The sequence below is a fragment of the Protopterus annectens genome, chromosome 9.part0 (assembly GCF_019279795.1).
Source record: "Protopterus annectens isolate FY-2018-M chromosome 9.part0, PAN1.0, whole genome shotgun sequence".
Classification (NCBI taxonomy): Eukaryota; Metazoa; Chordata; order Ceratodontiformes; family Protopteridae; genus Protopterus; species Protopterus annectens.
The window spans coordinates 1,774,849,826-1,774,877,797 of record NC_056743.1 but is presented as its reverse complement, the minus strand read 5'-3'; the positions used below and the strand labels follow the sequence as shown (position 1 = coordinate 1,774,877,797).

The 27,972-nt window shown below is 41.6% G+C and overlaps 1 protein-coding gene and 1 pseudogene across 1 annotated transcript in view; both read right to left on the bottom strand.

Annotated features, from left to right (window-relative positions):
• Nucleotides 1–27,972, bottom strand: part of LOC122812252 (TLC domain-containing protein 4-like) — a 1,080,923-nt gene that overhangs the window by 999,982 nt on the left and 52,969 nt on the right. The gene's annotated exons all lie outside the window — the stretch shown is intronic.
• LOC122810781 overlaps nucleotides 1–27,972 on the bottom strand; it is an 86,489-nt pseudogene that overhangs the window by 46,126 nt on the left and 12,391 nt on the right.

Sequence of the window (27,972 nt, the reverse complement as noted above, 5' to 3'; positions counted from 1 at the left end):
TTTTGGAGGATGTCTGTGTCAGACGGAGAGTCAATTATAGACCCTAGTTTGCAGTGGTCTGCGAACTTGGTCAGCCATAGTCCTCCTGTGCTTGCCTGTACCTCTGAGAAGTATATGCCGAACAGGAGGGGTTCTAGGACTGAACTCTGGGGAACGCCACTTCTAACCGGTTTACAGTCAGACCTAGCTCCCTCAACTCTCACCATGTGGGTTCTGTCCATGAGCCAGTTGGCAACCCATATTGTGATGTAGGGGTTTATGTTCAGGCTGGTGAGTTTGTCTATAATACCAGAATGGGGAATGGTGTTGAAGGCCTTAGCAAGGTCTAGGTAGGCTGTGTGTACCACCTTTCCCTCTTCTACAGCCTTGGTAACTGCCTCAAAGTAGTCCACCAGGTTTAGGAGGCATGATCTGCCCTTAAAAAAGCCAAACTGGGTAGGATCCGGTGTTTCAATGTTTCCAATGTCTCTGTTAATGAGTTCCATGATGATGCGCTCCATAGCCTTGCAGACCAAGCTAATCAGGCTTATAGGGTGATAGTTCCCGGGGTCTGTTGTGGCTCCACCTTTGTGAAGCAGAATAACCGTTGCTGTGCACCACTCTATGGGTATGTAGCCTGTGGAGAGGCAGAGTTTGAACAATGTGTTTAGGTGAGGGGTTAGTTCGTCTATGAGCTCGTGTAGGACGCAGCCTGGGAGACTGTCTGGTCCCATTGACGCTGAGTTTTTGAGAGGGCTGTTTTTACCTGAGTGTCTGTGATTTCAGGGACTCTACATTCTTCTGGTATGGTTATGGGCCCTTTGGGGGTGAAGTTTGCACTGAACCTGTCTGCCAGGATGTTGGTGGTATCGGTCAGTTCAGTGTATTTTGTGCCATTTTGCACCAACTTTGAGCAGATCTGAGCATTGCCACTTAGATATTTGACATAGCTAAAGAATGCCTTATGGTTATTTTTGGAGTCCTTGGCAATTTTTCTTTCAAAGCTCGCCTTGGATGATTTTATGAGAGATCATAGTTTCTTGTTGATACTGATCAAGGATGTCTTCCCTTCTTGGGATTTTACTGTTTTCTGTACTAGTTTCCTCCTTCTACTGTATAGCTTGTTTATGGCAGGAGTCCACCAGACTGGTTTCCTTTTCTTGGAGGAGTGAGTCTTGGTTTTGCTTGGGATGGCACAATCCATACATTATTGTAGCTGTCCGTAGAATGCATTAGTAAAGGATTTTGCAGCTTGGACAGTGTTATCCTTCAGCATGGGGGCGTTGATATCAATATCTGTGCAGTAACAGAAACCTGGTTCAAGTCTCCCGAGAGCACCCCAGCACTACCAGGTTATACCTCATACCATGCTTTTCGGCCCCAAAACTTGGACCGAACCACAAAAGAAGGGGGAGTATCAATATTTGTCAAAGATACCCACACCTCCAGGTTGGTGGCACAGCACGAAGCATCAGAGACTATCCATGTGCAACTAACAGTGGGTAAAACTGCCTTCCAGTTTATTGCCTGCTACAGACCACCCTCCCAAACCCAGGAACGCCACTCGGCCTTCCTGAGAACACTGGAAAATATGAAGGTCTCTCCAAACACCATTATATTGGGTGACTTCAACTACCCAAACATAGACTGGGAGCATTACTCTAGCTCCAACACCCTAGCCCAAAGGTTCCTAGAATTTATAAACTCAAATGCTATGGAACAACTTGTTACCACTCCCACAAGAGGGAAAACATACTGGACCTGATCATCACCAACATGGGGACTCTATGCTCCAGACCAGAAGTGTATCCCTCACTGGTAAGATCAGACCATAAACTAATCTCACTGGATATTCACATCCCGACCCCACCCCTGCCCAGAAAACCACAGTGAAAAACTCCTCTAAAGCAAATTTCACACTCCTCAAAACCGAGGTGGAATCCTTCAAAGCCCCCGAGCCTGTGGAAAATACGGCCCAGACCGCAGAATCCTTTATAAACGCATTCTATGAACACCTTCAGGAATGCATGCATCATGCAATCCCAAATAAAACCAAGACCCAATCCTCCAAAGGCAGACGTCCTGTCTGGTGGACCCCAGCCATAAACAAACTATACAATAGAAGGAGGAAGCTACTACATGATAGAGCAAAATCCCAAAAAGGGAAGGCATCTCTGATCAGTATTAGCAAAAAACTACAGGCACTCATAAAATCGTCTAAGGCCAGCCTCGAGAGAAAAATTGCACATGACACTAAGGATAATCACAAGGCTTTCTTTAGTTATGTTAGGAACCTGGGTGGGAATTCCCAGATATGCTCAGAATTACTCCAAAATGACAAAAAATACATCAAACCCACAGACATTGCCAACATCCTAGCTGACAGGTTCAGTGCAAACTCCCCCCGCCCATCCCCACCAAAAGTGAAAATATCTATCCCAGGAGAGTGCTGCCCCCCTGACATCTCAGATGCTCAGGTAAGAGCCGCCCTCTCCAAAGCAAAAAACACAGCATCAATGGGACCAGATGGTGTCCTGGGCTGCGTCCTACATGAACTCCAAGAAGAGCTAAACCCAATCATAAAACTACTGTTCAATCTCAGCCTTACTACAGGATATGTACCCAAAGAGTGGCGTACAGCAGCAGTGGTCCCTCTTCACAAAGGTGGTGCCTCAATGGATCCTGGAAACTATCGCCCCATAAACCTGACTAGCTTGGTCTGCAAAGCTATGGAAAGGATCATCATGGACCTCATAAATAAAGATATTGGGGACCTACAGACACTGAATCCTACCCAGTTCAGCTTTGTTAAGGGCAGATCCTGCCTCTTAAACCTGGTCAATTTCTTTGAAACAGTCACCAAGGCCATTGACGAGGGGAAGGTGGTCCACACAGCCTACCTGGACCTCGCAAAACCTTCAATATAATACCCCACTCAGGCATTATAGATAAACTCACCAGCTTAAATATAAACCCCTATGTCACTAGATGGGTTGCAAACTGGCTCGGGGACAGAACCCACATGGTTAGAATTGCTGGAGCCATGTCAGACTCCAAACCAGTTACAAGTGGCATCCCACAAGGCTCAGTCCTGGGACCTCTCTTGTTCGGTATATATTTCTCGGAGGCACAGGCCAACATGGAAGGACTGTGGCTGACCAAGTTCGCAGATGACTGCAAACTGGGCGCCATAACTGACTCTCCAGCCAACACAAGCATCCTCCAAAAGGGCCTCATAGAAACAGACAATTGGTGCCAGAGCCATGGCCTCAAGCTAAACGCCAAAAAGTGTATAGTCATCCCCTTTGGCAAAAACAAAGTGCCCACAAATTACCACATAGGTGGTAATCCATTAAGTACAGAAGAAGTAATTAGGGACCTGGGGACCCAAGTTGATAGCAGTCTCTCATTTGACAACCACGTGGCCAAAGTGGTTAGAAAAACATTTTATATAGCCCACCTAATCATGAAGAGATTCACATCTAGATCAGGGGAGGTCATCGTGCCTCTTTACTCATCCCTCATCAGGCCCATAATTGAGTACAATGCCCCTTTTGGGATGTACCTTACCAGACACCTGCAGCAACTGGAAAGACCCCAAAAGTACCTCATCAAGAGGATCAAAGGGCTCAAATAGATGCCATATGCTGCCTGGTTAAAGAAACTCCAGCTCTACTCAGTGGCATACCACCTGCTCAGAGGCGATCTGTGCCTGACATATAAAGCCATGTCCAACCCGGAATTAATGGACATGCTGCACCTCAGAAAATCCAAATCCCATCGAGCTACGCGCTCGAGAGACGTGAACCTCAGCAGTGAAATAAATAGGACATGCTGGAGGGAAAGATTCATAACCCAGAGGCTTCCTTCACTCTGGAATAAAATCCCAGTCCAGGTTAGGCAGAGTCCCTCATTGACTCTCTTCAAGAGGAATCTTGATGAGTGGATGGGAGATCGTAGGTTTACCCCGGGTATCACTTCTGTGTGACTGTCAGACAGAGGCACAGTATACTAACCTCGAAAAAGGGCATAGCAAAATTAATTTAAAATGGGTGGAGAAAGCCAAACACACTCTGGCTAGGCTTATAAATGCCCTAGGGCAGATAGCCTAGTATGAACCTATGAAACTTTCCACCTCAGTCTTAAGTAATGTGAAGTTTGCTTTTGAAAAGTTTTTCACAGTGGTTTTCTTGTCCGGGGGTGGGGATGGAATATGGATATCCAAAGTGATTTGTTTATGGTCAGATCTAACCAGTGAGGGGATGACCTCTGGTGTGGAACACTGGTCGCCCATGTTGGTGATGACCAGGTCCAATATGTTGTCACCTCTGGTGGGAGTGTTGACCAGTTGACCCAGGGTGTTTGAGTTTATAAATTCTAGGAAACGTTGGGCAAGGGAGTTAGTACTTGAGTAGTTCTCCCAGTTAATGTTTGGGTAACTGAAATCACCCAATATTAGGGTGTTTGGTAGGACTTTTATGTTTCCCAGTGATTCCAGAAACGCGGAATGGGGGTCCTGGGATATGGTGGGTGATCTGTATCAAGCTACAATTTGAATTGCAGTTTTGCCCATTGTTAGTTGCACGTAGATGATCTCTGAAGCATCGTGCTGTGCCACTAACCTGAAGGTGTGGGTATCTTTGATGAATATGGATACGCCCCCACCTTTTGTATTTCAGTTTGGGTTCTATGGCCGAAATGTATGGTATGAGTTGTAGTCTGGTAGTGCTGGGGTGCTCTCTGGAGCCTTAAACAAGGTTTCTGTTACTGCACATATATCGATTTTCTCCATACTGAGGAGTGCCTCGAGTGCGTGCATTTTGAGGTTTAGACTTCTGGCATTGAGTAGCATTACCCTCAGTTTTTTGTTACTTGTGCTATTTACAGTGGTGGGCTTGTCTTTTGAGCCTTGCCTAAAAAAGGCACTATGGGGGTGGCAAGAGCCTTGGCCAGTATTCGAAAGCCTAAGGGTGACAGGTGCAAGCAGTCTCTAGCGAAGCAGTGTGGCTTGTCGAGCATGTCATCCCAGGTGGACAGATCCCCTTTGAATGACACCAGAAACTTAGCCAATTGTTGAAATCGAGAATTTTTTCTTTATACCGTGGTATCATTCTTGGTGAGGCAGGATGCTACTCAGGATCAGGGTCATATCAGCCTGGGCTACATGATCAGAGAGCTCTTCCATGTCTCTCTTCAAGTAGTCTAGGGAGGTACGGCTCAGGTCTTTCACACCAACATGGACAATGACAGAGTCATATTTGTACTTGTTCTGGAGTGACCTGAGTGCTTGTGTTGTGTGGTGGATCCTGGCACCCAACAGGCAGCTAACAGTAACCTTCTCCTTATTCAGCCTAGTGAGTGGGACGTCAGTGTGCCTGACTATAGAATCACCTATTACTAGTATGTTGGGTGTGCTATTTTGCCTTAAGGGCTGTGATTGCATGGCACACTGATTTTGTGAAGTGTGTGTTTCATGGTTTGTGTTGAGGGGTGGAGGTTGCTTGGATGTTTGTTTTGGAGGTTTCTGTTGGTTTTGCAGATTTTTATTCAGAACCTCAGAGTATGTTTTCATGTATTTATGTATTTATGTTTGTTTTTTGCAGGTGCTGGTTTAATGGGTCTATGTAAGACTGGTGGTGTGAGGCTTCTCCTCTTGACTGTCTGATCAGTTTGCAAGTAAACAGAGATTTGTGGTATTAGGATTAGGAATACGAATAAGTATATTAGAGGGTCAGCCCAGGTTGGAAGGTTTGGAGACAAAGCCAGATAGGCAAGATTACGTTGGTTTGGACATGTGCTGTGGATGGATGCTGAGTATATTGGGAAAAAGATGCTAAGGATGACGCTACCAGGTAACAGGAAAAGAGGAAGGCCTAAGGTTTATGGATGTGGTGAGAGAGGACATGCAGGTGGTTGGTGTGACAGAGCAAGATGCAGAGGACAGGAATAAATGGAAACAGGTGATCTGCTGTGGCAACCCCTAACGGGAACAGCCGAAAGAAGATGATGATATGTCAGTGGATGCTGTGACTGATGAGGTTTCTTAAAAAAAAAAAGAGTTTAAATCTTGATTCTTGTCATTTGTTTTGTCCTGCTGATAATCTTCTGTACTCTTTTGCATCATACCTTAATTCCACCCAGTATACTTAGTTAAGAAAACAAAATATAAAAGCAATAAACTGCGAAAATACTGTTGTGATGCAAAAAATATCAAAAATGTATGCTCATGAATTCATTCTGCGGATAAACCTGGGAACTAATTATTAATGCTATGCTGTATCAGTTCTAGAACAAAAAAGAAATTACATTTGAAATGGGAAAAAGAGTGTTCATAATCAGCAAACTCTTAAGCAAAGAAAAGGGGAAAAAGAAGAGAAATGTAATATTCGCATGCAGAATGTAGTTTCCTCATTCCATATACATGATGTTGGCACGTATGAGTAAAGGGCGAATGTTTAAGACGGAGTAACTGAAAACCTGGCAGGCTTGCAAGTTAATGTGCTTTTGTTCGAAATTCAGCTTGCTTTAGCTCTTTCACTTTGTATGAATTGCTGGAAGTGATTTACTAAATAAAGGAGGCCTACACATCTGAACTCTTATTCGTATGCTCTTACAGTTCACTCAAATTCCAGCTACTTAGACTGCAAAACAGAAGGGACATTTTTGCATTTTTTTTTTCTCACACCACTTTCGTCAAAACAGTTGTTTGCTTATTTATTTAAATATTTATTTACAAGCATGGTAAACAGCTAAACGGTCAATGGAAATACGTCATTTGTAGCCTGGAAACTAAACTATGAATGTAAATTTTATAACAAAATATTCTATTAACAACATAAATATACAAGTAGCATAGAATACAGCATGTAAGCAAATTACAGAATGCTTACATAAATTCAAGAGTTCTTACTAACTAGTGAATAACAATACATTACCAGTAATGATATTGAGCAAGAACATCAGAACGACGACGTCACTCACAGAAAATCAATATTATTATTATAAATAGAAAAAAGCAGCTGCGGAGCAACAACAATGCTTTCCAGACTCATGTATTACTTGTAATAAAATCACTCCTGGGAGGTGACCCAAGACTCAGGTTATTACAGGATAATGTGCTCCATGCTGTGTCTTACTGCCTAAATATATCACAGATTAACAGAGCCAATCGTGAGTGCTTTGTATATGAATGTATATAGAAATGGGGAAATTGTCACGGTCATACTCTGGTTACTTATTTGCTGTTACTATGCATGCCTGCTTCTCTGTCGTGTCTGACTTACTGAGCTTTTATACAATGTTACTCTTATTAACAGTTTGATTGTGCTCTGGCCACTGTATGTTAGTAACTACTAGAAAGCGTTGATCTTTTCTATAACTATGTTGTGAAAGGAGAAAAAGTGTTGTCATCCGGTCATCCTGCCTGTTCAGATAAATATATAATGCCTAGGTACAATGTCAAAGATCAGGCTTTAGTTTTAAAGTAATGTATCACTAAATGCTTTTTAAACACATTTATTAAATCATAACGTAAGACGTAGGCAAACATACATTAACAGAAAAGAAAATAAACCATTTTAACATTTTTCCATTTAAATACAATATACATCAAATATATTTACTTTGCTACTATCATCAGTCCAGCATTACAAAAAATTGCTGAATTCCTGCCTTCCCTTAAACTTCGCAGAACATTATTATGCATGTGTTGCTCCCGCAATTTAAATTTACTTCTATGTAATTTGCTCCCTACCTTTTCTAAAGATCCCTCTTCCAGTTCTTTTCTCTCTTTTACAATATTCAAACTTCAAATACAGTTGGTGTGATTTCTATTTTCTAGTAATTGTTTTTTTGGCAGCTAACAGAATTAAACTTAATAAGGCCTTACTATGTCTAGACAATTCAGATCCTGTATCCATTCTCTAAAGAATCATTTCATCACCTACAGTCATTTGCTCACTCAGTATTTCTGATAGAGTACTCTGCAAGGAATTTTTAAAATCTGCCAACTCATTACACTCCCAGAACATATATGTCCCAGTTACACCTTTCTTCTTCATCACACCTCCCACATTTGTTGCCTACTTGAGGAAACATTCTTTGCCATTTGCATGGGGTATAAAAACACCTAAGCAAATACTTCCAAGCAAAGATCATAAACCTTCTGGACTTGGTTGCATACTTGAGAACCACACACATCTCTTCCCACTGTTTTCTTGTAAATTGTTCAGTCTCTCTTTACAATCTTTTCTACAATCTTTTCTAACCTCCTCTGACTGATTCTTATAGTTATCATGCAATATTTTATATGCTCTGCTAATTATCTTTTTAACAGCTGCTTCTGTTCAAGATTCAACTAAAACTCTACCAGAGCAGGTCTATCACTTAGAATTTCCATGTCCCCTTTTCTTTTCCTATACTCTGAGATCAAGCCCTGGTAGTGAAGGCAGTCTACTCTGCAATCCAAATATCTTATTGGACTCATCCCACTCTATTACCTTTCCTGCTTGAGTTATTTGCTTCCAATATCGTGGTTCCATTGCCAGGTTTCTCTAGTAAATTCCAACCCTCTTGCCTAATTTCTGTACCCCTACTTGCAGTCCCAATATTGGCAAAATCTCCTTTCTCCATTCTTGCAGTGACTTAGTTTTCAGAATACTTTCTCCTACTTTATGAATATAATATTCTGCATAGTTGTCATTCTCCTTAGGGATATGCACACAAAATCTCACTCCCTCTCTATTTCTTGAACTCTCCTCTTGCTTCATCATCATCCCTTTCCACTTTGAATTATAACCTTCTCCTTTTGGTATACATATGAACCTTATTAACCTCAAGAAAAAGTTGAGATCCCTCATCAAATCCTCTAAAGCCAGCTATGAAGGCAGAATTGCAGCAGACACTTAAAAACAATCACAAAGCCTTCTATAGTTTTATCATGAACCTCCACAGCAATACCCAGATTAGCTCTGGGTTACTGCACAATGGTACCTCCTATACTGAGCCAACAGAGATTGCCAACATACTGACTAACAGATTCAGTGCCAGCTTTACCCCTCTCTCTCCCCCTAAAGGACCAATCACAATACCGGAAGAATGCAAGGCACCCAGCATTACTGCAGCACAGGTTAAAGCTGCATTGTCCAAAGCCAAGAATACAGCTTCCATGGGACGCGATAATATCCTTGGCTATATTCTACATGAACTACAAAGTGAACTGGCACCACATCTGTGTGCCCTGTTCAGCCACAGCCTCACCTCAGGCTTTGTCCCTCCAGAATGGAGCACTGCTACAGTCGTCCCACTCCATAAAGGGGAAGCAACTACAGACCCTGGGAATTATCACCTCATTAGCCTGATGAGTCTGATATGTAAAGTTATGGAGTGCATCATCATGGACCTGATTAACAAAGATATAGGAAATCTCCAAACTCTAGACCCCATGCAATTTGGCTTTGTGAAAGTGAGATCATGCCTGCTCAACCTGGTTGACTTCTTTGAGTCAGTCACCAGGGCTGTGGATGAAGGTAAGGCAGTGCATGCAGACTACCTTGATCTGGCCAAGGCCTTTGATACCATCCTCACTCGGAAATTATTGATAAATTCATCAAACTAGGCATCAACCCCGTTCAGGCCAACACAAAGGGACTCTGGCTGACCAAGTTCACAGACGACTGCAAGCTGGGAGCCATTATTAACTCTCCAAGTGATGCAGACATCCTACAGAAGACCTCACTGAGACCAATGACCGGTGTTGAAACCATGGCCTTAAGCTTAATGCCCAAAAATGTGTCTTCATCCCCATAGGTAAAAACACAGTTCCCACTAATACCACATTGATGGGAGCCCACTGAACACCGAAGGTGTTATAGATCATTTGGGGACGCAGGTTGACAGCAACCTCTCTTTCAAGCACCACATTGCCACTGTGGTCAGAAAGTCCTCCTGTATGGCACATCTCATTACCAAGGGTTTTGCATCCAGGACGAAAGAGGTCATCATCTCTCTCTACTCTTCCCTCATTAGACCAATCATTGAGTATAATGCCCCATTTGGCATGTACCTCATTAGACACTTGTAACAGCTGGAGAGGCCCCAAAAGTACTTCACGAAGAGGATCCTAGGCATTAAACACATGTTCTACACGGACAGACTCAAAAGACTCCATCTATTCTCTGTCTCACATCTTCTACTTAGAGGTGATCTTTGCCTGACTTACAAAGCCATATCTGACCCAGCTCTGTTAGAAATGCTACATCTAAAGAAATCCAAGTCCCTCTGCACCACATGCTCCAGAGACCTCAATCTCATTACTGCAATCAACAGAACATGCTGGAGGGACAGGTTCCTCACTCAGAGACTGCCCATGCTCTGGAATAGACTTCCCATACATGACAAGCAGAGTACCTCGCTGTCCCTCTTCAAGAGAAATCTTGATGAGAGGATGGGTAATAGAAAGTTCACCCAGAGGCTCACTCCAGTGGCTCTACTTGACAGAGGCACTGGGAACTAATGTTGGGTGTCACAATGCTAGGGCACTTCTATGGGCTAGGCTTGTGAAAGCTCCAGGGCCATTAGCCTAGTACACACCTATGAACTATATAGCCAAAATATCCTTTCAATTCAGGTAAACCTAAACCACCTTGTTTTACTGGAAGGATCAGCTTATCACACTTTAACTCTTGCTCTCATTTCCCTCCCAGATAAATTCCTTGAATTCTTCATTAAGGTACTTACATATTATCGCAACCACATTTGGAAGTCACCATAACTGGCAAAGCCTGACCGAAACTACTTCATGTTACAGTGACATGGGATATGTAAACTCCAAATTCCTGTTTTATCCCATTGATTCTGAAACCGGACCAGGAGTAAAGCAAAAATTTGTCCTCCTTGGTACCATCATTTAGTGCTGTGACTGAATGGAAAAGTTTGTCAAGGCTGTGATGCCCATGCCCTGGCCCAGCAATCAAGGAGCCTCAGTCCTCACCACTAACACCAGAGACGGCATCTCATATATGAGGAAAGGATAACAAATACACACAGTAAAGTGCAATTTCCCTTAAGAGCACACAGAGATCACAGTCAGTCCAGGGCTGGTCGCTCCCTTGCTCCCCAGGTCCCCAATAAGACTCCCCACTGGCACAGCTATAGGGTCCAGATGTCAGCCTAGCTGGGTAAGCTAAAATCTCCAGCACCCTCTCTGTCCAACCAGTGCTTCGTGTTCCCGCCCAAGTAGCTGACACACACACCCTTTGAGATAAGAGTTTACATAACCACACAGACACTTCTGGGGAAGGCTGGCACAGGTTTTTCAGCTGTGCCCCTTTTACCCAGACTATACAGTAGTACCGGCTGCCATCACCCAGCTAATATTAGCAGCTACCCAAAAGCCCTTAAAAGTATGTCCAATTATTACTGTGCAGTGTTATTATCCAGTTGGTAAGTGTGACTAATCAGTCAAGGCTTATTTGGAGTGACCTGGACAGTAAACTATAAATATGCAATGTACTCTAGAGCTTAAATTATCTCTACACAAAACCAGCCACAGTTAAAAGGTTTTAAAATATTTAATATTAAATAATTAAAACCACAAGACAATACTTTCTACTATACAGTGCTAGTCAAAAAAGTTCAGAGATCATACAGAAATACTTAAAAAAAATCAGTAGTACAGTTCTGACATCACAGAAAAACACAGTCTAAACTTTCTAATTTCTAGCTCTCTAAAAGAAAACACAAGTCTAAGATAACTTACTTAAGAAAACAGGCAGTGCTGAGTTGAAGACAAAAATGATTAATGCCTTCTGGTTTTCTCTGTTTAAATTGCTATTGCAGTTCTGATAAACATTACATCATCTTTTTACACTTTCCTGGTGTTCCCAGGCTACACATTAACTACATTTACATTCTTAACATCTCCCTTTTGTTATCTTGCAGCTGGTCAGGAACAGAGCAATAAAAACACATTTGCATGTTTAAACCTAGCAATTTAACTCTTGGTTAAAACAATAGAAAGAATTTCTTCATCTAGACTTTTCGGCACCACTGTTTACTTGAAAGGGTCACCACAGGCTTTACTTTGGTCAGTAGAGTGCACTGTTGTCACATTTATTTCCAGTTCCACATGTAATAGTATTTATTTACATTTAAGACAACAAGCCTGTAGTTTACATTCACATTTACAAAGGATAGAATTCTGGCTAGGCTGGCAGCCTTCACCCTTCTCTACCAGTCTTCACATTTCTTCTCCCCGGAGAACTCAAGCTAGTTTTTCAAGTGACCCTTGAGAAACGCCGCTTGAGAAGGTTAGGTCTATCTGGGTGTACCTCTCCCCATTCCCTGTCTTGACAACCCATCTGTATTGGCATTGCTACACCCACTGCGGTGCTGCACTGACATATCATATGCTTGCAACCCCAGGCTCCATCTTAGCAACTGGGCATTTTGCTGACTGGCTCTGTTTAACCAAATTAGGGGGTTGTGATCTGTCTTAACAGTGAATTTCATTCCATACATATAAGGCTGGAGTTTTTGCAGTGCCCGCACTATGGCTAGACATTCCTTTTATACAGCTGCATAGCATTCCTCCCTGGGTTGGAGCCTATGACTGAGCTAAACCACTGGGTGCTCTTCTCCCTCTGAAGAAATCTGGCTAAGTACAGCATCCACCCCATGGTTTTAAGCATCCACCTGCACAACAAATTCTTTGCTGTAATCTGGACTGGCTAACACAGGGGGTCCTCATAAAGCTTCTTTAAGCTTCTGGAATGCCTGCTCACATGCTGGGGTCCACACTACCTTATCTGGTTTGTTCTTCCTTGTCAGGTCTGTGAGGGGCACAGCTATGGTACTATAACTGGGGACGAACTTTCTGTAGTAACCTGCTGTCCCTAAAAATGCCCTCACCTGATTTTTAGTAACAGGTGCAGGCCATGCCTGAATAGCTTCCACTTTGGCAGGTTCTGACCTTATCTTACCACTCCCCTCTCTATGTCCTAGATAGGAGACCTCCGCCATACCCACCTGACATTTGTTCGACTTAATGGTCAACCCTGCCCTCTGTAGTCTGCCCAGCACCTCTCTGACATGCTGAAGGTCCTCTGGCCAGGAATGGCTGTAGATGGCAATATCATCTAGGTAAGCAAGGGCAAACCCTCCTGCTCCTGCTAGGATATGCTCTACCAGCCTCTGAAAAGTCACTGGGGCATTCTTCATCCCAAAGGGCATCTTTGTGAACTCATACATACCAAAAGGAGTCACAAAGGCTCCTCTCTCTAGCACTGAGATTCAAGGGTACCTGCCAGTAACCCTTGGTAAGATCAATGGTTGTAAGATACTTAGCCATACCCAGCTGCTCTAGGGTCTCATCTGTCCTAGGCATGGGGTAAGCATCCGATTCTGTGTGACTATTTAATTTCCTGTTGTCCACACAGAACCTGGTGTTGCCATCCTTCTTTGGCACCAGCACCACTGGGAAGGCACAGGGACTGTTGGACTCTTGAAATCACCCCTAGTTCCAACATCTCCTGTACCTCCTCCCTCAGAGTCTGTTTGACTCTCTCAGGCACCCTATAATGGGCCTGCCTAATAGGCCTTTGAGGTCCTGTATCCACCTGGTGCTGCACCAGGTGGGTGCACCCTGGTTTCCCAGTGAACATGACACCAAATTCCTGCAACACTGCTCGGATTTCTCAAACCTGAGTAGGAGATGGTAGCAATGTCCCAGCAGCTCCTTCCACCGAGGTGTCAGCCAGAGCCTCACTGAGGAGATAAGTCCCCAGATCTCCCTCAGACTCCTCCTGCAATCCACTGCAAATGCTCAGCACAAGGGCCTCCCTATCATGGTAAGGTTTCATCATGTTAACATGGTACAATTTGTGCCCCTGACATTTGCCTAGCAGTTCCACCATGTTGTTAATATCACTTACCTTTCTTACCACCTTGTAGGAACCCTCACAAGCTGCTTGCAGCTTGTTGTGTCTGACAGGAATGAGAGCCATTACCTGCTGCCCCACAGCATACACTCTAGCTCAAGCATTCCTGTCATGCCACACCTTTTTCTGTTGTTGGGCTTCTACCAGGTTTTCCTGGGCCAAGCCCATGAGTTCCCTGAGCCTTGTCCTGAGGTTTAGGACGTATGCCACAACAGACTCCTTGTGAGACTCACACTCACCTTCCCACTCATCTCAAATTAAATATAGAGATCCCCTCACCCTATGCCCATACAGCAATTCAAAGGGTGAAAAACCTGTGGATTCTTGGGGAACCTTCCTGTAAGCAAACAAGAGATGGGGCAAATATGTGTCCCACTCCCTCTTAAACTGATCTGCAAATGCACGTAGCATGGACTTGATTGTAGAGTTTAACCTGTCAACAAGACCATTAGTCTGGGGATGGTTGGATGTGGTCTCCATGTGCTTCACCCCACAGGACTTCCACAGACAAGCCAGCAGGTGTGACATAAAATTGGCACCTCTGTCAGTCAGTATTTCTTTTGGGAAACCTACACTGCTGAAAATCTCTAACAAAGCATTTGCCACCTTCTCTGCCTCAATGGAGGACAAAGCCACCACCTCAGGGTATCGTGTAGCATAATCCACTACCACTAGGATATACTTTTTCCCTGTGGAACTTGGGGTACTCAGAGGACCCACAATATCCATAGCTACCCTCTAAAATGGCTCCTCAGTCACAGGCAAAGGCATCAAAGCAGCTCTCACATTGTCTCCTGCCTTGCCTACGTTTTGGAACTGCTCACAGGTCCTGCAGTACCCTGTTACATCTCTGGAAATTCCAGGACAATAAAAGTTCTGCATAATACGTCTCTTTGTACGTTTTATGCCCATATGACCTGCAAAGGGAATATCATGGGCTACGGCTAGAATCACCAGATGGTAGACTCTAGGCACTACCAACTGCTGTACTCTCTCACCTTCTAGCACTCCCTCAGGGGTCCACTCTCTATAGTAACCCTTTGTCCCAGTATACAGATTCCCCCTTTCTTGAGAATCAGGTGCCTCCCTAGCTACGTGCCTCAGGCCTTGCAATGTAGGGTCTGAGAGATGAGCCTGTCTCAACTCTCTCCTTGTAACTCTTCCCAACTCCTCTTCCACAGGAAGTCTGGCATCCTCTGACAGTGGTGCCTCAGTGTCAGCCTGGGTACTATTACTCACCTCTACCTCTGCAGTCAGTCACTCTGTCCAAGGGACCATCAGTACCCCCAAGCAGCTCTGGCTCACGTTCAGTCTCACGGCTACAGGGTAGCTCCCTCCCTGAAGTAACCACCTCACCAGTCCTGGCTGCAAGTATGCATTCTGTCTGGGTCTCCCCCAAGCTACCAGACCAACATGCTTGTCTCCTAGCCTGACCGCGTGTAACTGCATAAGCACATGGTACTCCCTCGTCCAAATCCTTCCCTCTCAGGACATCTGCAGGATGGTAGTTTAGTACCCCTGTTGTCTCAAGACAACCTGCTATTAGCATTTTGTCTTTCCCACTTACTGGCTCTCTCCCCTTTTGTTCTCCACCTTGCCTCCATGGACATCTGTATGCCACATGGCCCCACTGGTTGCATTCAAAACATTTAACCCTAGCTCCTGGATGTGTACCTGGACTAGTGGCTTCCCCTGCTACTGGCAGATTCTGTTGGGGCAGTCTGTGCTGCCCACCATGGGTTCCTTGAGACCCATGAGCAGTACTGGGGGTCCCCTTCCTGTGCAGGGCTGCTCTGCTTGCCAGGTATAGGTCTCCCTTCTTCCCCAACTCCTCTGAAGTAGCACATAGTCTATCAGCTAACCAGATCCTCAGGTCCTCAGGCAAAGTGCCAAGGGCTTGTTCCCTCACCAAAAGGTCTGCCAACCCTTCAAAAGTGGCAACCTGACATCCACACACCTACCTATGGAAATAAGTGCTCAATTCAGCAAAATATTCACACAAACTTTCATCTGCCTTGTGTCTATGCTCACAAAACATTTTTCCTATACGTTTCAGGTGTCAGCTTAAACAGTGCTAATAGACATTTATTTACAGCAGTATAATCAAAACATGCAATGTCAGGCACTTTAGATAATGCATTTACAGCTTTACCAAGGAGTAAGAGGGTCAGGAACCATACCCAGAGCCCTTGGTCAACTTCATACAGTTTACATAACCTCTCAAACATGTGAATGAAACTATCAAAATTATCCCCCTCTTTAAACTGTGGAAGAAATTTACTGACCTTTTGTGCTTCTGAGGTCCAGTTACTCCCTTTCCCATTATCTCCATGACTCTGGCAAAGAGTCAGCATCTCCTTCTCACGCTTCCTCTGTCTTTCCTTTTTCTCAGCTTCCAGACGTAACAGTTTCTTGTTCTCCTCAGCCTGTAGACTTCTCAGTCTCTCAGCTGCTTCTACTTCCAAATGCCTGGCCTCCAACTCAAGTCTCTTTAGCTCCACTGCAGAAAGGTTGAGCTGTCCATTCTCTGAGGGTATTATATCTCCACTGCCAGTCTGATTGTCCTCCTGGTTGCTGTTTTCTGATGCAGCTGTAGCCAAGGCTGCAATCAAGTCTGCCTTAGTCAGGTTTCCATGCACCAGTCCCCTAGCCTGGCACATCTCTGCCAGCTGGCTCCTTGTCAGCTTTCCATACTCCTCTGCTGACATGCTGCCTGCTCACCCTGACTAAACTAACAAAAGAAATAAAACAATTGTGATCTGAACTCTGAGTATTCACTGCGTGGCTGTTTTAGAGTATAAAACACCTTCAAAGCTCACTGTACACAAGCTACAGGATTCACTCTACCCACACCACTACAAGCAAATTAGTGTTTACCAACTAATTAATATGTGATGTGGATATCCCACCACTGCCAAACAATTAATATGTGATGCCCGTGCCCTGGCCCAGCAATCAAGGAGCCTCAATCCTCACCACTAACACCAGAGAGGGTGTCTCATATATGAGGAAAGGATAACAAACACACACAGTAAAGTGCAATTTCCTTACGAGCACACAGAGATCACAGTCAGTCTGGGGATGGTCACTCCCTTGCTCCCCAGGTCCCCAGTAAGACTCCCCACTAGCACAGCTATAGGGTCCAGATCTCAGCCTAGCTGGGCAAGCTAAAATCTCCAGCACCCTCTCTGTCCAACCAGTGCTTCGTGTCCCTGCCCAAGAGTTTACACAATCACACAGACACTTCTGGGGAAGGCTGGCACAGGTTCTCCAGCCGTGCCCCTTTTACCCAGACTATACAGTAGTACTGGCTGCCACCACCCAGTTAATATTATCAGCTACCCAAAGGCCCTTAAAAGGGTGTCCAATTATTACTGTGCAATATTATTATCCAATTGGTAAGTGTGACTAATCAGTCAAAGGCTTATTTGGAGTGACCTGGACAGTAAACGTTATAAATATGCGATGTACTCCAGAGCTTAAATTATCTCTACACAAAACCAGCCACAGTTAAAATGTTTTAAAATATTTAATAATCTTCTTCTTCTTTTGGCTGCTCCCGTTAGGGGTCGCCACAGCAGATCAACTGTTTCCATTTCTTCCTGTCCTCTGCATCTTGCTCTGTCACACCAACCACCTGCATGTCCTCTCTCACCACATCCATAAACCTTATCTTACGCCTTCCTCTTTTCCTGTTACCTGGCAGCTTCATCCTTAGCATCTTTTTCCTAATATACTCTGCATCCCTCCTCACCACGTGTCCAAACCAATGTAATCTTGCCTCTCTGGCTTTGTCTCCAAACCTTCCATCCTAGGCTGACCCTCTAATATACTTATTCCTAATCCTGTCCATCCTCGTCAAACCCAGTGCAAATCTTAACAACATCAACTCTGCCACGTGAAGCTCTAACTCCTGCCTTTTTGTCAATGCCATTGTCTCAAACCCATATAACATAGCTGGTTTCACTACCCTCTTGTAGATCATCCCGTTCACTCTTACTGGTACTCGTCTGTCACAAATCACTCTTGACAATCTTCTCCACCCACTCCATCCTGCCCCTCACTCTTACTGGTACTCATCTGTCACAAATCACTCTTGACAATCTTCTCCACCCACTCCATTCTGCCTGTACTCTCTTCTTCACCTCTCTTCCACACTCACCATTACTCTTAACTGTTGATCCCAAGTACTTAAACTCATCCACCTTCACCACCTCTACTCCCTGCATCCTCACCATTCCTCTACCCTCCCTCTCATTCACACACATATATTCTGTCTTAGTCCTGCTGACCTTCATTCCTCTTCTCTCTAGAGCATATCTCCACCTCTCCAGGGTCTCCTCCACCTGTTCCCTACTCTCACTACAGATCACAATGTCAATTGCAAACATCATAGTCCACGGGGACTCCTGTCTGATCTCGTCTGTCAACCTGTCCATCACCATTGCAAATAAGAAAGGGCTCAGAGCTGATCCTTGATGTAATCCCACCTCCACCTTAAACGCATCCGTCACTCCCACCGCAGACCTCACCGCTGTCACACTACCCTCGTACATATCCTGTACCACTCTTACATACTTTTCTGACACTCCCGTCTTCCTCATACAATACTACAACTCCTCTCTGGGCACCCTGTCATATGCTTTCTCTAAATCCACAAAGACACAATACAACTCCTTTTGACCTTCTCTGTACTTCTCCATTAACACTCTCAGAGCAAACATCGCATCTGTAGTGCGCTTTCCTGGCATGAAACCATACTGCTGATCACTAACCATCACCTCCCTTCTTAACCTAGCTTCCAGTACTCTTTCCCATAACTTCATGCTGTGACTGATCAGTTTAATCCCTCTGTAGTTACTACAGCTCTGCACATCACCCTAATTCTTAAAAATCGGTACCAAAACACTTTTTCTCCATTCCTCAGGCATCCTCTCACTTTCCAAGATTTCATTAAACAATCTAGTTAAAAACTCCACTGCCATTTCACCTAAATACCTCCATGTTTCCACATGTATGTCATCTGGACTAACAGCCTTTCCGTTCTTCATCCTCTTCATAGCTATCCTTACTTCCTCCTTGCTAATCCACTGCACTTTATGATTCACTATCCGCACATCATCCAACCTTCTCTCCCTCTTTCTCTTCATTCATCAACCCCTCAAAGTACTCTTTCCATCTGCTCAACACACTCTCCTCACTTGTGAGTACGTTTCCCTCATTATCCTTTATCACCCTTGCCTGCTGCACATCTTTACTAGCTCGGTCCCTCTGTCTAGCCAATCAGTACAGGTCCTTTTCTCCCTCCTTAGTGTCCAACTTTTTATACAACTCTTCCCAAGACAATACTTTCTACTATACAGTGCTAGTCATTAGAGTTCAGAGATCACACAGAAATACTTGAAATAAATCAGTATGTACAGCTCTGACATCATAGAAAAACACAGTCTAAACTTTCTAATTTCTAGCTCTCTAAAGGAAAACACAAGTCTAAGATAACTTACATAAGACAACAGGCAGTGCCGAGTTGAATAGTCAGACAAAAATAATTAATGCCTTCTGGCTCTCTCTGTTTAAATTGCTATTGCAGTTCTGATAAAAAATGACATCATCTTTTTATACTTTCCTGGTGTTCCCAGGCTACACATTAACTACATTTACATTCTTAACATCTCCCTTTTGTTATCTTGCAGCTGGTCAGGAACAGAGCAATAAAAATACATTTGCATGTTTAAATCTAGCAATTTAACTCTTGGTTAAAACAACAGAAAGAATTTCTTCATCTAGACTTTTCGGCACCACTGTCTACTTGAAAGGGTCACCACAGGCTTTACTTTGGTCAGTAGAGTGCACTGTTGTCACATTTATTTCCAGTTCCACATGTAATAATATTTCTTTACATTTAAGACAACAAGCCTTTAGTTTACATTCATATTTACAAATGACAGAATTATCTGCAAAATTCTATCTGGCTAGGCTGGCAGCCTTCACCCTTCATTACCAGTCTTCACAAAGGCATACAGTGGCAGGTATGTGGTTGCGATAATACGTAAGTGTACTATGAATAAAACAGAAACATTCAACTTTTAGCATACCTGACAGATACATGAAACGCAAACAACAACTAAACATAAAAAGTAAATAATACATATTTCTACAACAGATAAACGTAGCACTTCCTAATCAGTAAAGAGTGTAATGAATTCATGATTTGCAAAGTGGTGCTTTGGCAATATGCAGTTCTGAAAAGATGCGGATAGCTTCCATTTGACTTTGGATAGTGTTCCTAAACAGGTTGGCCGGTGAAACATAATAGGAATGTAGAAGCACAACGGTAACAATACAATTAATTTTTTTTTTAAGTAATCTAAAATTAATGTAAAACATCAATAAATTACTGAAATACACCGCAAACAAAACAGTATCAACACTTCAGTTTCTGTAAAAGTACATGGCAGAACAGTTCATTTAAATTCGCATTAAGTTACGGGCATAAATGATGCTACCAGGGAAGAGGAATTTGCCCATTATTGCAGTTCCTCTTTCAGTAACATGTTGATTCAAAGCTGTTTGGGTCTTCACACACCCCTTTTTACTTCAGTATAAAGTAGGTTGTCGATAACATCAGGAACTATGCGGGGTTCCAAATGCGGTTGCGAAAATATGCAAGTACCTTCATTAATTATCATCCACAACTTCTCCTCAGGTTGATAAAAGTATGCCTTACCTGTATACAAGAATACAGGGACTAAAAACATTTTTACTGCTTGTATCTTCTATCCATATCCATTAACAAGAGTTTCCAGTTTCTCAATTTTTATTTTGTCTATTGTTTAGTCTCTTCCCACATATTCTTAGTTGCCATAACAGAAGCTGTTTTAATCCATACTCCTAAATACTTCATCTTATCATGTCCCCATAAATATGGGTATTGCTGAACCAATTAGTGTGTGGGTACATAATTTATGGTTATAGCCTTTGTTTTAGCTTCATTAATTTTATATCCTGAAAACTTGAGACTGTCTCAAAATATTCCACAATATCACCAATTTTTTTTTTATTAAAGCAGGAAGCTATGGTTCCCATTTGAAGATCATGTGCACCTATGTCTCTAATGGACAAAGGCAGCCTGTAAATGCTTAATCTCCCGAACCCCTGCTCACACTTACCAATGGTACCAGAACTTGTCGGAGATTTGGGATGCATGGTGAGGTTTAAAAATGCCCCAGTGGTCATTACCCAAGTACATACCTCCTGTAGAATTTCATTTTGGTAAAATTATGTCCTTATGTAAAAGGTAAAAGGACTTTCTGATTCTAAAATGTGTATTTTTTATGTTAGTTGCTTCAGTGGACCTATATTTATTAAGTTTAATAAACTTGCATTTCTGTTAACTGCATGCTAAACAATTGCCAATTACTTCCTGATTCCATATCATCCAGCCCCGCCTTCTGATAATGTAGTGGGCAGCAGCTGTATGTAGTGGGTAGGCATGTTTTCTGTTGATTGCAGCAGTGTGTCCATGTATACTCACCTGAAGTAGGTAGCTGTACTGGTGCATACTTTGCACTAGAGGACATGGCTCCATAGAATCCCCAACAACACCTACACCACTGGTATATAGTACAGCCAGTACTAATGGGCAATCGATTTAGCAGGTTTTTGTGTAGTCCAAAATAACTGCCAATACATAGCTTGTCATCACCCTTCCCCCACTAAAACAGGACAAACTACTTGCTTTGCTTTCTTTTTCGGACTCGCCTCCTCATTTTCTTCCTTTACTACAATACCTTGCAGCTAGCTCTCTAAATACACAAGTCACATGTCTACTGCTCCCTGCAATTCTCCTTTTCCCCTTTCAGCTTCTGTTTTACACTGTTCAGTTCATACAGTTGGCTCTACCATTGCCAAAGTTTATTGATTCAAACAGCAACATAACTGTGCTGAGAAAAACCATAGTTGGGCCCAGCTCAGTTCACTCATCTCCCTACCTACCCCCAAGTCCCACCCTGCCCATCCTCCTCTATATTTAAAATAAACCAACTCCACCCCTACACTTCCTCCACCTATCTCTGCACCAAAACAATCAGAATATAACCAAAGTGCATTTGCCCTATAATTAGCATCTCCGAGTCATTTTCTTGAAGTGCTGTACCCAGCTTGTCCTTTTAGAAGTTATACTACTCTAGCTAATACTGTTACCCAGTAACATTTTAAAGTGCAAACTAATATTTTCAGCAAAATCTGACTTGCATATTATAAAAAATGTCTCTGTCTCAAACTTGCATATTATAAAAAATGTCTCTGTCTCAAACCTTATTAGTGTGCCTCTGCCTCCTTAGCATATTAGCACTCTTTACCAACCACCATACCTCCCAAATAAATGTAATTAATATAGACCTACAAACCCATACTAGCTACACCAACAGTTACCATGTCTATCAATTACCACAGCACCCACATTGTACCAGCAAACCTTCTTAATTTTTTTTCAGTTACAATGTATATTACCATATGAAATCTAATAGTACTAAAGCACAAACGCATTTCACCCAAATCCTGGCACCACAATATGCTGGAGGGATAGATTCCTGTCCCAGAGACTACCCATACTCTGGAACAAAGTACCCATTCATGTGAAGCAAAGCTCCTCATTGGCCCTCTAAGAAAAACCTTGATGACTGGATGGGAAATAGAAACTTCACCTCGGGGATCACTTCTGTGGCACTGCTTGACAGGGGCACAGGAAAATATTTTTTTTGGGTGGCGAAAGCCAGGGAACCTTTTTGGCTAGGCTTATATAGGCCCCAAGGCCAATAGCCTAGTACCTACCTATTAACCTATGAACACAACAGCAAAAACTTCACACTAACAGCACAGTATTAATTAACCATTCTTTTTTCCTCTCAGATCCCCAATTTTAAGCCTTCTCTTCCTAAATATCAATATTAGAAGTATTTACAATAAAATCTAGGACATACATGCTTATATTACCACATATTCCCCAGACATAATCATAGCTACAGAAACATGGTGAAAAAAAGACATAACTGACAATGAAATTACCCCACCTGGTTTCAGGATAATTAGGCTTGACAGGAAAAAATAAGCGGACAGGTGGCATTGCCATTATCTGCAAGAATCCCCTAAATATAACCACATTTGCACAGGAGATACAATAGTTTAATAGTGTGGAACACCTTGTATCACCATAGTTTAATAGTGTGGAACACCTTGTATCACCATAGTTTAATAGTGTGGAACACCTTGTATCACCATAGTTTAATAGTGTGGAACACCTTGTATCACCATAGTTTAATAGTGTGGAACACCTTGTATCACCATAGTTTAATAGTGTGGAACACCTTGTATCACCATAGTTTAATAGTGTGGAACACCTTGTATCACCATAGTTTAATAGTGTGGAACACCTTGTATCACATCTGAAAATCAATAATAGGAAAAAGCTTTGTTTAGCAGCCATATATATATATATATCCCACCATGTAAAAACAATACCACTGAGGAATATATCCTACTATATACAACACGAAACAATAATATTATGAGACCTAAATATAGACTGGCAGATTATTAATAGCAACACCCCATTTGATTCCATAAACCTGTACGGCTTTACACGGTTAATTACATTAGTTACTAGAGTCCACAAAAGTACTAGTAGGCAATCAAACTTAGACTCAGCAACGTTTAGGTCAGCCAGTAGCTTTGTAGACAGCCTAAGTGACCATTAACCTATTTACACTCGCAGATGTTATAATAATCAAGATAAACATATAGTTCACAACCAAGATCATAGCACAAAAGAATTTTGACAAACACACGTTTATCAAATCCACGAGAGAATATAACTGGAAAATACTAAAATCTATGCCATTAGACTCTGCTCTCACATTTCAATGAGATATTCCTAAAAATTTTTAATAACCTTGCCCCAGTATGTACTAAAAGGGTCAAATCCAATTCTGTACTATGGCTAACAAAAGAAACTAAGAAATTATTGATACAGTATGACAAAGCTTGAAAAGAATGATTCAAAAATAGAACACAAAATACACTTCAACTTTTCAGGCAACTAAGGAATAGGACAAAATACCAAATAAAACATGACAAGCAAACATGTTATAACATCCTTCAAAATAAACATCAAAACAACACAAAACTCTTCTGGACATCCATAAACAACCTTTTACATCCAGGCCAAATTACCACCCCACCCTTATATTCAACAATAAAACTGATTCAAGTCCCACATAGTTTAATTTCTATTTTATACAAACTATATTGTCTCTTACAAACATTAATACTTCCACTATCTTTCTAGCACCAGCAGCCTCCGATAAATATCCTCAGCTACTTGGACTTCAGCCCAGCACCTACCTCCACCATTAAAAGACTCCTACATAAGTTAAAACTAACCACCCTAGCTGCTGACCAACTCCCTTCAGATTACTTAAAAATGGCTGCAGATGCACTTGCTTTTCCAGTCTGTTGTTGTTGTTGTCTGTATATCTTATAAATATGTTCCTTTCATCTGGAAAAAAATGCATTATTATACTTTTACACAAAAGTGGCACATGTACAAAGTTTAATAATTATAGGCCCATTGCAAACCTCTCCTCCCTATGAAAAATACTTGAAAAATGTATTAAATGCATAGCTTTTGCATGACCTAAATACAAATAATCTGGTCCCCGAAACACAGCATGGTTTCAGGCCTCATCGCAGCACAAGCACCACCCTCCTTCATGTCACCAATGCTATAAGCCAGCATCAAAACAATGGTAATTGAGCATCAACTGTGTTCCTAGACTTATTCAAAGCTTTTGCCACTGTATCACATCAACATTTACTTGCTGAACTCTCATCTGTAGGTCTATCTCTATCCTCCCTTAAATGGTTCTTTAGTTATCTATCTAGAAAGCAACAAGCAGTCAAATGGCAACATGACCTCTCTTCCAGTTACCATAGGTGTCCCTCAGGGCTGTATACCAGGACCCATTCTTTTTTATTATTTTTATAAACAAGCTTCACACTGCCACATACCAAGCAACTATTATAGCATAATATGCAGATGATTTGAATTTAATATGCCCCCACAATATCCAGGCTGCAAGAAATCACCCATTTTTTTTCTCTTCAATCAAAACTTGCCTAAAAAATTCAAACCTACTACTTAATCCCAATAAAACTAAACTGATGCTCTTCACACCAACACATTACCTCCATCAAAAACAAACAATCTTTCTTAGTTACTTCAGCAAATAACACTGAAAAATGAGGTAGTAAACACAGACTAAATTACTGGGCATTGTAATAGATGGCAGTCTTAAATCTGATCAACATATTCTTCAAACAATTAAAAAGAGCCATAAGAAACCTGGTTCCCTTTACAGGGCTAAACAGTACCTTGCAGACTCAACAAGAAAAGCCCTAGCCTCATCCTGTTTACTTCTAACCCTCTTATATACCTCAGCTATCTTTACAAACCTAAGCTCTGCACTAAAAACCAAACTAGCCTCCTATTACAACAAAGTAGCCAAATTTGCTACCAGCACTGCAAACACCAAGCTCGCCACTGCCAGGCCTTAAAGCAGTTAAACTGGCTAGAACTTAACAACTAAATAACATACTCTCAGCTAATCATGGCATGCAAACTGATAAATTAACAATGCCCTGCATTAAAAACCATATTATTGCCCTACACCCCCACAAGGGATCTCTGTTCTGGTGATAAATTTCTCCTAAGCACTACTAAAGCAATACATCTTCAAGCTCCGGAACACCATCCCTACACAACTAAAAATGATTAACAAATTTCCAAGCTCCAGTTCAAACAATACTTTACCCAGTCTTGGTCATGCTCATGTTCATCACTAGGCTGAGACCTTTTTATTGTTTATCACAAATTTTTTGCCCTCCTCTGCTAGAATCATTACCCCCTACACTTGAATAAATACATGCATTTTTACAAACACCCTAAACAACACTTCACATCTTGCCGTCTTTCTAAATGCCCCCATCCACTGCTGTAGCCCTCTCATGCATCTCCTCCATTTTAAACCTTCTAGATACACCAATTTGGAATAGGCAGCCTAAATAGAAATAATCCTATAGCATGCTCTCTCAGTCATAAGCTATTACCACTATCCTCCTATACAATACAAATATCGTCCATCCTCTCCTACATCATTTTATAACTTAGTTCAATATATCTCTTGAATTCTTTACAATTATATACAAAACTAAAATTGCCTTTCATACATAATTTTATAACTAACTTCATTACGTATACTAAACTCCTTGCAAACCTTTCATTTACGAAATGCCGGAACACTAAACTTCTTTACACTAATGTTCCCCTTCTGCAGTATCAATCCATTTACTTCTGCAAGAATTTACAGTTAAGACAACCGTATAGACTTATAATTGTTGATGTAAATACTTTACTATATATACCTGTATTGTAATTATATTTATTTCATGAGAAACATAACTGTGTTTTTTCTGAGAAAGGTCTAAAGTTCACTTGTTAATTTATTTTATTTTATTTTACATTTGTTGACCGGGCTAGTCTAGCTGGATACATGTCCATTTTCAGTAGAGGCCCGGGGAGAAAAGCTCCAAACACATATGGAATAGAAAAAAATACAAAAATGAGAAATACAAAATATAAAATATAAAACTACAGTATCAGATATACAAAGGAGTAACAGTAAAGATACATGCAAAAAACTAAATTAGAAAGTGGTAGGAGTTTAAGAAGTAAGCAAAAATTATTTTTTTCCCCCACATAGTAGCAATAGAGAGCATTCATTAAAAATAGTATTAAACTACAATACTTCGAATGAGCTTAGCACGGGCAGTAAGGGATACTGTAAAAATGCAAGACAGTAAGTTTACAATGTTGTTGAGATGTAGGACATTAGCCAGGGTTAGTGCAGGAACATAACCAGTGTATGTTGAGATATGAGTTTAGTTTCTTTTTAAATAGTGTAAGAGATGACAGAGAAGTGAGGTCAGTAGGAAGTGAATTCCATAACCTTCCAACAGTGTTAGAGAACAGGGTATCACCTGCTAAGTTATAAGATCTGCAGGTGTTAATCAGAAGTTTGTTGGATGACTGTAGGATTTTAGGATTGTTGTAGGGGATGAAAAGGCTTGAGAGTATTGGTATATTTGTGGGTTGAGAGAGGATCTTATGGGCTAAGCTGGAGATATTGTAAATTGTGTAGAAACTCAAGCCAGCCAAGTTGTTTTAGGTTAAGGCAGTGATGAGTCCTGAAAGGGGAGGCAGTAGCAAATCGAGCAATATTATTATAGGATACTGCTAGTTTGCTGAGGTTACTTTTAGAAAGATTTGTATAAATGGGAGAGGCATAGAGTAGAGTAGAGATAAGGTGAGTTCTTGCTAAAGCAGCCCTGGCTGTTGGTGTAAGAAAGGGTTTGACTCTATAGAGGGAACCTAGTTTTTTATTGATATATATTATATATATATATATATATATATATATATATATATATATATATATGTATATATATATATAATCTATATTATATTAATAATATATATTATATAGATTAATATAAATGTACTATGGTGGAGCCTTTCTCCTCGGACCTCTGCTGAAAATGGGTTCTGCCCAGTCAAAATTTCCTTGTCAACAAAGATAAATAAATAAATAAATTTATTACAAAGTAACCAGAATGCAGCAAAATCAGTCACTCATTTAGACAATAAAAATACATGCAGCTATATTTAAGTGAAAGGTAACAAAAGTAAAATGAAATGGGGTAAGATTCTTAGTAAGGTTTATAGTGTTTAGCATACAATGTAATGAAACAGATGTAAAAGTGTAATAAATAATTATTTACCAATGGCTTTATCACTTTTAGGGAGAAAACTTCAAATATGTGAATTATTTCAATGATAACCTTACAGTACAGTAAGTTTCTATGTTATACTGCCAAGGGATACATGCTGGAAAGAAAACATTTGGAATAATTTGCTCATCTGTGAAGCTGGAGATGCACC